This window comes from Asparagus officinalis, chromosome 4 (assembly GCF_001876935.1).
Source record: "Asparagus officinalis chromosome 4, Aspof.V1, whole genome shotgun sequence".
NCBI classification, from domain to species: Eukaryota; Viridiplantae; Streptophyta; class Magnoliopsida; order Asparagales; family Asparagaceae; genus Asparagus; species Asparagus officinalis.
In genome coordinates this window covers 62,278,032-62,293,274 of record NC_033797.1, presented here as the reverse complement: position 1 = coordinate 62,293,274, position 15,243 = coordinate 62,278,032, and positions in this window count along the sequence as shown.

Genomic DNA, 15,243 nt, shown 5'->3' with positions numbered 1-15,243 from the left:
CCAGTGGATCGGTGTCGCCACTGGGGTTGGTTTGTTGGGTCAAAGTAGACCGGTGTTGCTACTTTGGTCCATGAGTTTGATATTCACCCGAGTTTAGCTTGAGTCCGGACCAGACTAAAAACAGATTGCGTGTAGTCCTCTGACCGAGTTTGTGTAGCGGTATTGGATGCACGTAGGGGATTTGTGATCCTCTGACCGAGTTTGTGTAGCGGTATTGGATGCACGTAGGGGATTTGTGAACAGTCAGTTATCCGATGATATGAGCAGATGCACGTAGGGGATTTGTGAACAGTCAGTTATCCGATGATATGAGCATTGACTCTGTGTGAGATGTTGACCAATGATCTGTTATAGAATGACTAGTTACATGACCTTGTTACTTAAGATAGTTATGGATTCTTGTGAGACGTAGGTCAATTATATTTCTTTTCATACATTGATTGAGATTAATATTTAATTATCTACAATTTGAGACATATGATATATATATGAGGGTTTTATTATTTAGATTATTTTGCTCGACGTACTACGTCTCTTGTTGTAGATTTTTAAATATTAATTCCATCTAGTTGTATGACATTGTTACTTGGATGATTTCTGATCGCTAGCTGCATGATTGACTTGATACTTGATTGATTTTGTTGGAATTACAGTTGCACGTTTCTTTATCATTTCTGTTGTTGTATTGTTTTTCGCATTGGGTTTTCGTTCGTTCTTTTCTTTTGTGGGGTCTTGTCGTGTGCCATGCACGCTAACGTACTCCTGTTTTCTCTGTTGTATGTTAGACTTAGAGGAAGAACAGGTCCAGCTTGGAGATGTGCCAGAGTCAGAATATTCTCAGCAGGAGTGCCTTGCAGACCGAGCAGAAGAAGTCGAAGTTTAGTTATTCTCTGTGACACCTCTGGTTTTAACAAGGCTGCAGTCCAAGGTGAAACCAAGAATGTCAAACCTGCCTGCACCACATCGTGCACTAACATATTTCACCATCACAATAAATATCTATCTAGTGGAATCAATAACCGGTGTAGGTACAAAACAGGCAAAAGAGAAAGTATAGAAGGAATATGAAACAACAGATACTCTGAAGAAAAGTCATCATCACTAACATAAATGGATAATCTCAGAAAATGAAACATCTGGTCTGATACAACTGTCTCACAATAAGAAACCAAATGAAATAATACTAAGGCACATTTGCCTTTCCAAAACTAGAAATAATATCTCAAAATGTTCAACAAAATATATCTACGATGGAGTTCTGACATAACTACTAACACTGTCTATAAATAATAACCTAAAGCGACTCCATCAAGCTACGACTCTCCACGCACCTGGCTTGTTACCTAAAAATAGGGAAACAATGAGAGTCAAAACGCTATAGCGAGTAATATCTCAACCAACCCCAAGGGGAAGGGCTAGTTGGATAGTAAATAACTGATAATACGTATAGGTAGTCAAAACATCTGATCTGAAATAAAATGGAATTTTGATATTTAGGAATTTACAACATGTGCGTGGATAACTCAACTATCTCATAAGCTCATATTGTAAATAGCTAACTATCAAATCCAAACTACATCGTGGAGCAATACCTCCATCTTAAACTATATCAAAAGTGTCCTGCCAGATATCAAAATACTTGTTCAACACATGAACTTCATCTACTATATGTTAGATAAGGCAAAATCCACTAAATGTCCAACACATGTACTGTATATAACAAATGTTCAACACATGAACTGCATATAACAAATGTCCAACATATGGACTGCATATAACAAATGTCCAACACATGGACTAAAATAGGAAAAAGCCCAACACATGGACTATATATATGAGGTAGGTCCAACACATGGACTATATATGATGCAGGTCCAACACATGGGCCGCAAAGCTACATGTCCAACATATGGACTAAAGTAAGCAAATGTCCCACACATGGACTATATGATCAAGGTCCAACACATGGACCGAAATAAACAAATGTCCAACACATGGATTATAAGATCAAGGTCCAACACATGGGCTACAATAGATGGGTGTAACACATGGATTGCAATAGATTACAATTTAAAAACATATATATATATATATATATATATATATTATGTATTATATTATATATATTAAATATATTATATTATAGATATTATATATGTATAATATTATTATAATATATAATATATAATTATATTATATATAATTTTTATATATATTATAAGTAATATATATATATGCATCATCTCATGTCTCGAGTGACTTAACAATCTCTGTCTGTAGTCATCATGTACCAAGATCTCAGTGTTTAACAACTGCAAGTACAACTCAGAATCGTATACCAGGCGCACCGATGTTGGCACAAAAGAACAGTCAGAACGACCACGTGGTACGCGCGCCACCCGTCGATCTGACATGAGAGCAAAAACTTACTGTTGATTACTGTGCTCCTAGCGCGACCCGTTCCTGTACGGTCGATCTGCGAGTGACAGTCGACCCGCCGTGGCCTAGCCGGTGCGACGCGCGCAACCGCGTCTGCGCAGTAAGAAAACCCTATTCTCAGGTTCTATTCTACATGATTTTAATCTCGAACTTCGTGTGTGATGTTTATACATACTAGCAACCATATACATGTGATTTAGCATATCTGGAACATGAGATAAATAGTCTAATCACTATAGACAAAATACAACAATTTAAAACATGCAAATATATGTCGAAACCTTCAAAAACAATTATCTTTCTTTCAAACTCTTGTTAGAAGACAAAACTCAGATCTAGATCTGCATTTATAAATTCGTGGGTGATCTTATTAACTGAAAACTTGTTCTCTTTGTATTATGCAATCATAAGATCCATCTTTATACATAAAATAGCATGTTAGGCTCACAAATCACCTGAAAACATCATTTAAAAACAATTAAAAACTAGGTGCAGAGTTGGGCGAGATGAAACTCGCCTGAGGGGTGATGAACTACTGTGGGTGAGGTCGTGAGAAGGTTCTCCTTTGCTGAATGTCATTGGATCTTGCTCAAACTCCTCGAAATCCTCCAAAATCGCCCAAAGAACAAGCTAGGGTTTGCAAGAGGAGGAGGGGAGGCTGCTAGGGTTTTCTCTGATGAAAATGAGCCTCTCACGAATATTTTAATATATATATGAGCCCTCAAACCCGACCCAAAACCCAAAACAAAACAGATTGGGAAAATAGTCTGGTCGTTGTGCGGTTGACCGCCGTGCCCAACGCGGTCGACCGCACAGCAATAATCTGCTGTGCATGGGTCTGGTCGCTGTGCGGTCGACCGCCGCGCCCAGCGCAGTCGACCGCATAGCAATATTCTGCTGTGCTAGATTGCTTCGTGTGCTGGTCTTTTCCATTTGATTTCTCTCGCATAAATACACTAGTTTGATCCCCAAACACTTGTTATCATACTACTCTGTGATATAAACATACATTTCATAATAAAAACTCATTTATTAAATTCTACGGGGCTTTACATTCCCTCTAGTTGTTTGATAGTCTTAGCTTACTTTTGTAGCATTTCCTTTTCTGCTTGATCATTGTATTTTATATTCTTTAGTATTTCATTCAGATAGTTTTATATAAGGGCATGTTAATGAATATTATGTCTTGGAGGATATTTCTTTTATGATATGGATCATTTTATTCTGAGTTGTTCATTATATTCTTGCTATGTGTGATCGGGGACCTGTGCCTTTGCATTTATTTCTTAATGCTTAGCGTATTAGGTTGAGGAGAAATATTTATTTTTATTTATTCTCCTTAATCTAATACGTCGCGGGCTTATTCACGTTCCGATTCCCCGATATTTTAGAAAGCGGGGCGTGACAGGTTTTAGTGGTGGTCCATGCAAGTCACGGTCCTGAGTTTCCACTAGTGAGAATATAATGGATAATTTAGATACATATCATGATTTCATCCATGAGACTATTCTTGAGCCCTTATCCTATTTTCTTGATAGATTTCATTTCATCCCTATCTTATCGCTCTTTGACTCCAGAGTTTTTCATGGTTCTTGTCTCATCGCTTCGCGATTACCCTCTCTTTGTATAACTTCTCTTTTCTCGTGCCAGTCATTATTTTATATGTTATTATTTTTACACTATGTTTTCTTTGATTTGACTTATATATCGTTTAATTGTATTGATTTCTGTATTATTTATTATATTATTTTATGTATCATACACAGTGTTATATTGTGTGATTTTCATTAAAAATATATATCATTACTTATATATTTTTAATTGTTCAAACCATGTTATTAAGTGTTTTGCATTGCTCTAGATTTCATATATACATCACATAACATATCTGATATTTAGATTATTTTACTGTGTTTAATTATACTTTTGCATATCTATATTATGTATGTGTGTGTTTCTGTCATACCATCTACCATTCACTTATGTTCCAAATTATTGTATAGTGTTCATATTTTGTGATATACTTTAATAGATTCATGATTTTAATATTCTACATATGCAGTATATTCTTATCCTTTACACTTTTAGTATATAGTTTTTATCAGTAAGTTTTGTCTTGTTAGACTATTTTAGTATGTTCGCATTGGTTTTGTTATTTCTAAGAGCAAAGTATTTCTATTTTGATATTCAAGCATTTATTCACATTGTTAGGTTTGGAGTTGAGTTATTAATTATCTATGTTTATTACATTATCTCGTATCATTAATTATTATCCTTTTATAATCAATATAAAGATCATTCTAAATAGCATTTGTGGGTATGTATAGTATTTACTCATGGGTTGTTTATAGTGTATTTACACATTTGTTGTTTGTTGCTTTGTTTTCGATATGTATTGTTTTGTCATTATGACAATATATATTATATACGCGTGTTATTTTTTTAGTATTTATTTTATAATATTTTTAGATATTTATGTCTTTTATTGTGTCATTGTTTGTTGTTCATTCTCTATTCATTATTTTTGTTACTTGTGTTGTATTTTACTTCCTTATTATTTTTATATTTACTATTCTCTTTTTATTATAGTGTATTCACGTAGATTATTATATTTACGATATTATTTTTATTAATTTATAGTCATTCATTATTTCTAGTATCAACTGTGTAACCATGTTTATCTAAAATATATCGGTATTTTTATTATAAGAAATTATGCTCTTTTTTTGTTTCTATTTGTTTATAAATTTATTTTATCTTCCATAGTTCATGTTTTATGTATTATACACATTTATTTATGTATATTTATGCTGAAAGTATTTATATGATTTTGACTACTATACAATATATTGATATATCTGAATTGATTTTATACAGTGATAATTGTTATTGTTATATCTTGTTTATATTTATTATTTTACCTTATGAATATTACTAATTAATATCTCTGATTTATCGTATTATTTGTCGAATATGTATAATTATGTTCTTTCTATAATGTCTTATATAATATGCCTATTTTGAATCGCTTGTATACTCTTACGTCTATTTTTATCATATAATATTTTGTGACTAATTACATGTCTCTTATGTTGTGTCTTATATTTATCTAAACTATATATATGTTTGATTCTTCGCTAGCTGTTTTGCTTATATATTCTTCAAATATTTCTTTTGCTTTTGCTTTTATATGATTCATCTGTTATTCGTATTATGTTTTTATGTTTTTGTGTTTTATTGATAATCATATTTTATTATAATTTTATACCCTCATTATATATTTTATATGAATAAATATGTCACTAATAATTGTTTTTATCTTTAAATGCAGGTTAATGAAGAATAAATCCCAAAAATCTCATCTCTCAACAAAGGCCCTTGAGTAAATAAAGAAATAAAGCAAAAGAGAAATCAAAAAACCCATTGGAAAATCAAATTGCCAATTTATCCAAAAGCAAGTCATGAAAAGAATCAAGCCATGAAGAAATGAAGCCCATGAAGCCAAATAAATATTTAATGAAGTGCTAAAGCCCAAAATGCCAAGAAAATGTCCAAGACCCAAGCCTAAGAACAAACACAAGAAGCTAGCTTCGAACAATAACCAGGAAAAGGCACACATCGATGCCAGCATCGATGGGCGCATCGATGCTAGCATTGATGCCCGTATCGATGCCAGCATCGATACGCCTATCGATACTGGTATCGATACTGACGTACAGTTTGTTACGAATTAAGGGCTGAAATTTGTTGTTTTTAGATAAGATTTCAATACAATGGATCTCATTCACTGATGTTTACTATAAATAAGGGTAGAGAGTGAGGGGTTAGAGGTGTGAAAAATTTTATAACTCCATTTGGAGAGGAGGACTACTCTTAATTGAGAAGGTCTTCCAAATTTATAACTTTTGTTACAATTAATAAAAATATTTTTTTCTCTACTTCAAATCTTCTTCTCTTTGTTGGATGATGATGATGGAGATGAAGAAAAGTTTGAAGATTTGCTTTTCTTTTATTTCTCTCTTTTATTTCTTTTTAGTAATTTCTTTATTATTGCTTATTAGTTAGATTTACATTCATGTTTGTAGTGTAGATTTATTTTCTTATCTTTTAATTTCTTTTTGCACTTTAATTTGTAGAGTAGATTTATTTTCATGCATTTAATTTTTGTAATTTATTTTGTAGTTTAAATTTTAATTCTTTGTTGTTAGATTTATTTTTTTATTCATAGTTTAGATTTTTCTTTTCTTTTTATTTTTGTAATTAGTTCTTTTTCTTCTTGCTTTTATTTCTTAAGATGTGAAATTAATTCTTGTAGTAATCTTAAGATTGTATGAAACTAGTCTAATTTCCTTTATATTGTATGAATTATTCTCTTGCACTTAAAATATTCATGTTTAGGATAATCAACTAGAGAACTAATTGGTAGAAGAAGAATTTGATAATCTATGCTTATCTTAAATGGTTTGATAGGTTATGGTTATGAATTCTAGGATTACTATCTTGTTATTATTCTTATCATGAATTGTAATTTTGACTTAGATGATAATTTAATAGGTTATACTTTTCTTAAATGGTTTGATAGTCTATGCTTAATAAGTCTAAGTTAAAATATGATAAAAAGAGAATAGTTTGTATTTTATAATTAAGATAAGCTAGTGGATTCAATTCTAGATCTCTCATATCTTTAATTAAATTCTCCATCTTTTGTTTTCTTGATTTTTTTCTCTTTTTATTCTTGCTTTTTATTTTATTCTTTGATTCTTTCTTCTCTTCTCTAAAATTCAATTTATTGTTACTTGCATATATTCACAACAATCACTCTCACTCATCGTAACTCTCACACTTATTTTTTAATCCTATTTTATCACGCACACAACATAAGAACCAATTCTAATAATCTCTTAAAATCACCTTCCTCGTGGGATCAATAACTTTTTATACTATAACTTGATCCATTGTGCACTTGCAATTTTGGTACATAATTATGTCGCATCAAGTTTTTGACGTCGTTGCTAAGGACGGTGCTAAAATAGGATTTTATTATTTTGGTTCTTTAACTTGTGTATTTTCTTGTGAAGGAACCGCTTGGAGCTTAAAAATCTTGGATTGAAGATCAAGAACTTGGAGAATTGTTTGAGGTAACTCTTCTTTCTAACGTTTTCAATTCCATCCTTTTTAGTTAGCTTCACAATTAGAGACAATTAGGATTTAAAAAAAGATTTTATTTTTGTTGGCCATAATAAAATTCACCTTTCACTTGGACATTAACTAACAAGATAATAAATTCAAACAAGAGCTCTCTTCTCACATTTGATTGTTGTTGACCATAAAAAAAAGATTTTTGTTTCATCCTTTTTAGTCGCTTTTAATTTCTAGGGTTGCATTTCATGTAGCTAGTAGGAATTCACCAAAGTGATTGTAGCACTTGATTTGGCACATACTTAAAACATTCTTAAGGGTAAAACCCCTAATCAAGATAAGGTAAGAGATTTTATCACCATTTTCTTAGCCCACAAATCACTAATTCTTTACTTCACAAACCCAAGCCTTCTAAAACTCATTAGACGTTGGTCCCTAAGGACTCGAGCTCAATAAGGAATAAGAAATCCTTAAGTGAACCGGTTTAAGTTTTCTTAGATTAGTTGGTGTCTAAGGCAAGGTTTAGGGGTTGCGTAAAGCATTTCGTAAGGAACGAGGTACTTAATTAATCTCTGATCATCCTCTAGTACTATCCTTACTTAGCTAACTACCTGGGTAAAACTTTAATCTTTTTACTATAGGAGTTTTTGGTTAGGAGCTGGTCTAGTTGAGTTAGGCTAAACCCTAGAATTAGAATGATTGAAAAGTGATTGCTTTGATTTGTTTTACTTAGGTTTTCTCTATCTTTTTCTTCTCATTAAAAAGAAAAAAACTAATTTTCGTTCTTTCTTAAAAAAATTATAAAAAGAAATTGTTTTGGTGTATGCAAACTTAGGTTAGGGACAATTCTCATCGTTTAATCCGTTTTGAACCAATCTAATAAATGGCAAATCAACCCATTCTCCAGGATATGTGTTACCCCACCAGAAATACAATTCCTTCGTGCATAAGACTCCCCGAAGCAAATGAAACAAATTTCGAGCTTAGACCGCATTACATAAACATGCTTCCCAAATTCCTTGGAAGTGAAACAGAAGACGCATATATTTTTATTTCAGAATTTGAGGAAGTGTGTATTATGATTAAAATGAGAGAATTAACCGAAGATGCGATTAAGCTTAGATTTATTCCATTTGCTCTTAAGGATAAAGCTAAAAAATGGTTGTACAGCTTACCGACAAATTTCATCTTAACTTGGGATGAATTTGTCAACATTTTTCTTAAGAAATTTTTTCCTATTCACAAAACGGTAAAGCTAAGGAACAATATTCAAAACTTCAAAATTATCCCGGGAGAGCCATTCTGGAAATATTTTGACCGATTCAAGGATCTTTTAATCCAATATCCTCATCATGGTCTAGAGAAATGACAATTGTGCCAAGTCATATATGAAAGATTGGACTATTCTTCAAAAACATCTTTAGATTCGATGTGTCAGGGAGATTTTATGAGGAAAAATGCAAATGAAGCTTGGAAATTCCTAGAAAGTCTATCTGAGAAAATAATGCAGTGGGAACACTATGATGACAGGGTTTCATCAGTTCTCCAATCTAAGTCTAGTGGTCTTTCCCTGGAGTCAAACATTGCATCTGAAGCATGGCAACAATTCTGCGGAGGTTAGAAGCCTTAGAAGTTAAGGAACGAGCTTCAGCTCAAATCAATCATGTGTCTGCCCTGGGATGTCATAACTGTCAGTCTTCTACCCACATTTTAGAGAAATGCCCTCTCCTAGAAAACAACCATGCATTAGAACAGATGAACACTGCATTCCAGCATCCTAGAAATGATCCATTTTCTCCAACCTATAATCCAGGTTGGAGAAATCATCCCAACTTTGCATGAAATCAAAGAAATTCTCCCGAAAATCAAAACTTCATTCCCGCGTCTAACCCACAATTCCCTAGGGGAAATACACTTCCATTCAATACACCAAATAATTTCTAACAAGCTAACCTAGTTTTTCCAAACCAACATCCTCATCCTCACCAGCCTACAAATCCTTCAAATTCTGATCATGAAAAACGTTTAAGTGTCTTAGAAAAGGGTTTAGAAGCTATGATCAAAGCTTCTACACAAACTACCAACATATTGACCGAGTCATCCACCACTCTAAATTACTTTATGCAAACAACTGGCCAAGTGCTCAACTCGAACACTCAAGCCATAGCCCGGTTAGAAACCCAACTTGGGCAACTAGCCCTTGCCGTGAGCGAGAGAGAGAAAGGAAAATTCCCAAGTCAACCTGTTACAAACCCTAAAGACAATGAATCCAGTTCAACCCATCCAACTAATGTGAATGCAGTTCACACACTAAGATCAGGGAAACAAATAGACAATCAAGTTAGAACACCACCGGATCAAACCCCTTCTCCTATCCAACACACTCCTTCTGATGAAGCAATTCCTTCCGATGACCTAAACGTTGAACATGAGATTGAGCCATCTAGATAGGTATAGGCCTGTTGCCCTCTTTCTAGATAGACTCAAACCTAAGAAAAACTCCCTGCAGGTTGAGAAAATCCTAGAAATGTTTAAACAGGTCAAGATCAACATCCCTCTCCTAGATGCAATCGAACAAATCCCCTCTTATGCAAAGTTCTTGAAGGACTTATGCACTAAGAAAAGAACCACCAATGTCCCTAAGAAAGTCTTCTTAGCTGCCAACCTCAGTGAATTTTTTTTAAAACCCATGCCGTTAAAATATAAGGACTCTGGTTGTCCTATAATTTCATGCGTCATAGGTAACACTCACATTGATAAGGCACTTCTAGACTTGGGAGCCAGTGTCAATCTTCTTCCTTATTCAGTCTATCAACAGCTAGGTGTAGGAGAACTTAAACTGATAAGATGCACTCTACAGTTAGCTGATAGATCCGTAAAAATTCCCAAAGGATAGGTAGAGGATGTTCTGATCAAGGTTGGAGAGTTTATTTTTCCTGTTGATTTTATTGTCTTGGAAACACAACCCATTTCCAATCTTAAAAGTCAAATCCCCGTCATACTAGGAAGACCATTTTTAGTCACCTTAAATGCTTTGATTAATTGTAGGATGGGTCAGATGAAACTATCTTTTGGGAATATGACTGTTAACCTCAATATCTTTAACCTAGGAAGGCAACCTAGTGATCCATCTGATTAACCCATGGAAGTGAATTTTATTCAGGGAATATCTAGTGAACAACAAGAAGGAGAGTGTGAGTCTGATTCAAATACATCTGACTTAATGTTTGTGGAGTCTTCTGATGATGAATTAGAGTTAGATCCACTGGTCAATCATATTTCTATTATTGGCTGGCAACGAGAACCTTTGGAGATAGAACCATGAGTCTAGCTTCGCTCATATATGGAGGAACCCCCTAAGTTAGAGTTCAAACCTCTACCTAAATATCTAGAGTATGCCTACTTAGGGGAGAACGAGTCTTTACCAGTTATCATTTCTTCTGATTTGACTACCGGTCAAAAGGAAGCTCTCTTAGATGTTTTAAGGGAGAATAGGGAAGCCATTGGATGGACCATACCTGATATCAAAGGGATTAGTCCAACCATTGTTCAACACCGAATCCATTTGATAGATGATGCCAAACCTACTAGAGATCCGCAATGTCAGTTAAACCCAGTGATGAAAGAAGTTGTTAGGAAAGACATTCTAAAATATCTTGATCATGGGATCATTTATCCCATTTCTGATAGTTCATGTGTGAGTCCGATCCAAGTTGTTCCAAAGAAATCTGGGATCACCATGATCCAAAATGAGGTTAATGAGCTGATTCCCACTCTTTTTCCAAACTAGATGGCGAGTTTGCATTGACTACCGAAAACTCAACTTAGCCACTCAGAAAGATCACTTCCCTCTTCCATTCATTGACTAAATATTAGAGCGCTTAGCAGGATATGAGTTCTATTGTTTCCTGGATGGATATTCAGGTTACAATCAAATCCCTATCGCTCCAGAAGATCAGGAGAAAACCACCTTCACTTGCTCGTATGAAATATTTGCATATCGACGCATGCCTTTTGGCCTGTGCAACGCACCGGCCACATTCCAACGTTGCATGATCAGTATTTTTTCCGACATGGTAGAGCAATTTCTTAAAATTTTTATGGACGACTTTTCTATTTTTGGTGATACATTTTGCTAATATTTGCATCATCTTAAACTGGTCCTAGAACGATGTAGGGAGAAAAATCTGACTCTCAATTGGGAGAAATATCATTTCATGGTCAAACAAGGTATTGTCTTAGGACATGTAGTTTCCAATAAGGAAATTGAAGTGGACAAAGCTAAGATAGATCTTATTTCCAATATCCCTTCTCCCAAAACAGTCAAAGATGTTAGATCATTTATTAGTCATGCTGGTTTTTACCGACATTTTATCAAGAATTTTAGCAAAATTGTTAGACCCTTGACCAATCTCTTAGCCAATGATACATCATTTGTCTTCTCTCCCGACTACCTCAAAGCTTTTGAATATCTAAAAAAGGAGCTAACCACAGCTCCTATCATTCATGCACCGAACTGGACCTTACCCTTCGAACTGATGTGTGATGCATCTGATTCTGCGATTGGTGCTGTTTTAGGACAACGGTTTGATGGAAAACCGCATGTGATCTACTACGTCAGTAGGACTCTGAATGATGCCCAGCAAAATTACTCTGTCATAGAAAAAGAGTTTTTACCTGTAGTTTTTGCCTTAGAAAAATGCAGGTCCTACCTCATCGGTTCCTTAACCAAAGTTTTCACAGATCATGCCGCACTAAAGTATCTTTTGACCAAAAAGGATGCTAAAGCACGACTCATTAGATGGATTCTCCTACTTCAAGAGTTTGATATCCAAATTCTTGATAGAAGGGGAACAGAGAACCCTGTAGCAGATCACCTCTCTCGACTCCCAAATGCCCCAACATCAACCGTCCCGATCAATGAACATTTTTTAGATTAACAACTCCTAGAAATCCAATTTATTCCATGGTTCGCTGACATTGTGAACTACATAGTCATGAACCGGATCCCTTCTCATTGGTCCAAACAGGATAGATCCCGTTTTCTCTCCCAAGTAAAATACTTTTACTAGGATGATCCATATATGTTCAAATACTGTCATGATCAGATCTTTAGGAGGTGTGTTCCCACTGAAGAAACCAGGAGTGTTCTTTCCTTTTATCATGAGCAAGCATGTGGGGGCTACTTTGGCCTAAGAAAAACAGCTAAAAAAATTCTCCAATCTGGGCTATACTAGCCCACTCTTTTTAAGGATTCATATGAGTTTTGCAAAACTTGTAACCGCTGTCAGCTTTTAGGGAAGGTCACTAGAAGAAATATGATGCCCTTACAACTCATTTTGTCTGTTGAACTTTTTGATATGTGGGGTATCGATTTCATGGGACCATTTCCAAATTCCTTTGGAAATGTTTACACTCTAGTAGCTGTTGAATACATGTCAAAATGTATTAAGGCGGCAGCTTGCAAAACTAATGACAACAAGGTCGTTGTCAAGTTTTTGAAAGAGAATATTTTTGCACGGTTTGGAGTACCCCGAGCGATCATCAGTGATAACGGTACACATTTCCATAACTGTTCTTTTGAGGCTTTGATGAGGAAATATTCAATCACACACAAATTGTCAACTCCTTATCACCCCCAAACCAGTGGACAAGTAGAGGTCACAAACAGACAGATCAAACCAATCTTAAAAAAAAACAGTTAATCATAACAGAAAAGATTGGTCTGTAAAATTATGTGATGCTCTGTGGGCATATAGAACAGCTTTCAAGGCCAATTTGGAGATGTCACCATACAGACTAGTATTTGGGAAAGCTTGCCACCTACCAGTGATGTTGGAGCATCGAGCAATGTGGGTAATAAAATAGTTAAATTTTAACTCAGACTTGGTATATAAGAACAGATTGCTCCAAATAAATGAGTTGGAAGAAATTCAAAATGATGCATACATAAACTCAAAATTTTACAAAGAAAAAATCAAAATTTTTCATGACAAATCAATTTTACGAAAAAATTTCTCTCTAGGACAGAAAGTTTTATTGTACAATTTAAAATTATATCTTTTTCCTAGAAAATTAAGATCAAGATGGACATGTCCATTTTTTTGTTAAACAAGTTTTTTCGCATGGGGCTATCGAGATAAAAAAATACTAAAAATGGTAATATTTTTAAAATAAATGGTCAACGTCTAAAACCATTTTTAGAATTTTCTACGTTCGGAGAGGAAGATGTGTTGGTTCTTCATTAACCTCATTATCTATAATAAAAAAAATAAAAAATAAAATAAAAAAATAAAAATAAAATGAAAAAAATATAATAATTATAATTTTTCTCTCTTATTTGATTTCTTTATCCTTATACTAACAGTAATTGCAGATCCTTATCATCATTGTCGACCGAATAAATGTAAGTTCTTCAATTCTTATCTGCTTTACTTTGTGCATCAGCGAATTTGCATTGAGGTTTAATTTTTCTAATTCTTAGTTAGTGACATATTCAAGTTCACCTTTTATGATAACTCCAAATAAAATTCTTAAGAAATGATTTTTCAACTAGTATACCTTACTTAAGTCTTACCTTAGACTTTTAATTAAAAATAATAAAATTTTTGCATGATTAACTTAGAGTTGAAAATATTTTTTTCACGTGAACTTGATTTACACATTTTTTTCAGACTATATATACTCACACACATATATATATTAAAAAAACTAACCTCATAAAAGAAGAGTGCGAAAAATGGGCACCAAAAAGAAAAAAAACTCTTAAATTTAAGGTGATTCTATCTTATAAAACCTAAGTTAACTGAGTAATTAAGCCCAAGGAGTATCTCTATACTTAATGATCTAAGCCCAATTGGGTTGGGATTCATTAGCCCAAAACTCGTTAAATGGTCACTTAGAAAGCCCATTAAAGTGTTTTTTTGTATATATGGTCTTGAAAAACAATTTTTGATCAAGAGACGTACTTGAAAGTTATTTAAAACAAAGAGTTAGCATGTTCTTTTCAAAACTTTTAAATTAAATCTCTAAGATTTGACTTGGTTTTGTATTACTATAACAAAAAAGATTTTCTAAGAGATTTACATTGGAGTTATATATAAAAATGTTTTCTTGATTATTAACCATCTTCAATTAGAATGTCTAAATATATTAAGAAAAATTAGTTATTTACTGACTTATTTAACTTGGCAAGTTGACCAAATTTTATGGGTATATTTACTACAAACCCTCACGAGACTACAACTCGTCCACTAGGGTAACCTAGGGGTTTAAAGGCTTGTTATATGCGCTAAATATAACTATGATTCCTGTGAAAGTAAGTTATAATTTTTTTTGCTAGAGGACTAGCAAAAGTTTAGGTGTGGGGGTATTTGATAATTATATTTTATTATAATTTTATACCCTTATTATCTATTTTATATGAATAAATATGCCACTAATAATTTTTTTATCTTTAAATACAGGTTAATGAAGAATAAATCCCAAAAATATCATCTCTCAACAAAGGTCCTTGAGTAAATGAAGAAATGAAACAAAAAAGAAATCAAGAAGCCCATTGGAAAATCAAATTACCAATTTATCCAAAAGCAAGCCATGAAAAGAATCAAGCCATGAAGAAATGAAGCCCATGAAGCCAAATAAATATTTAATGAAGTGCTAAAG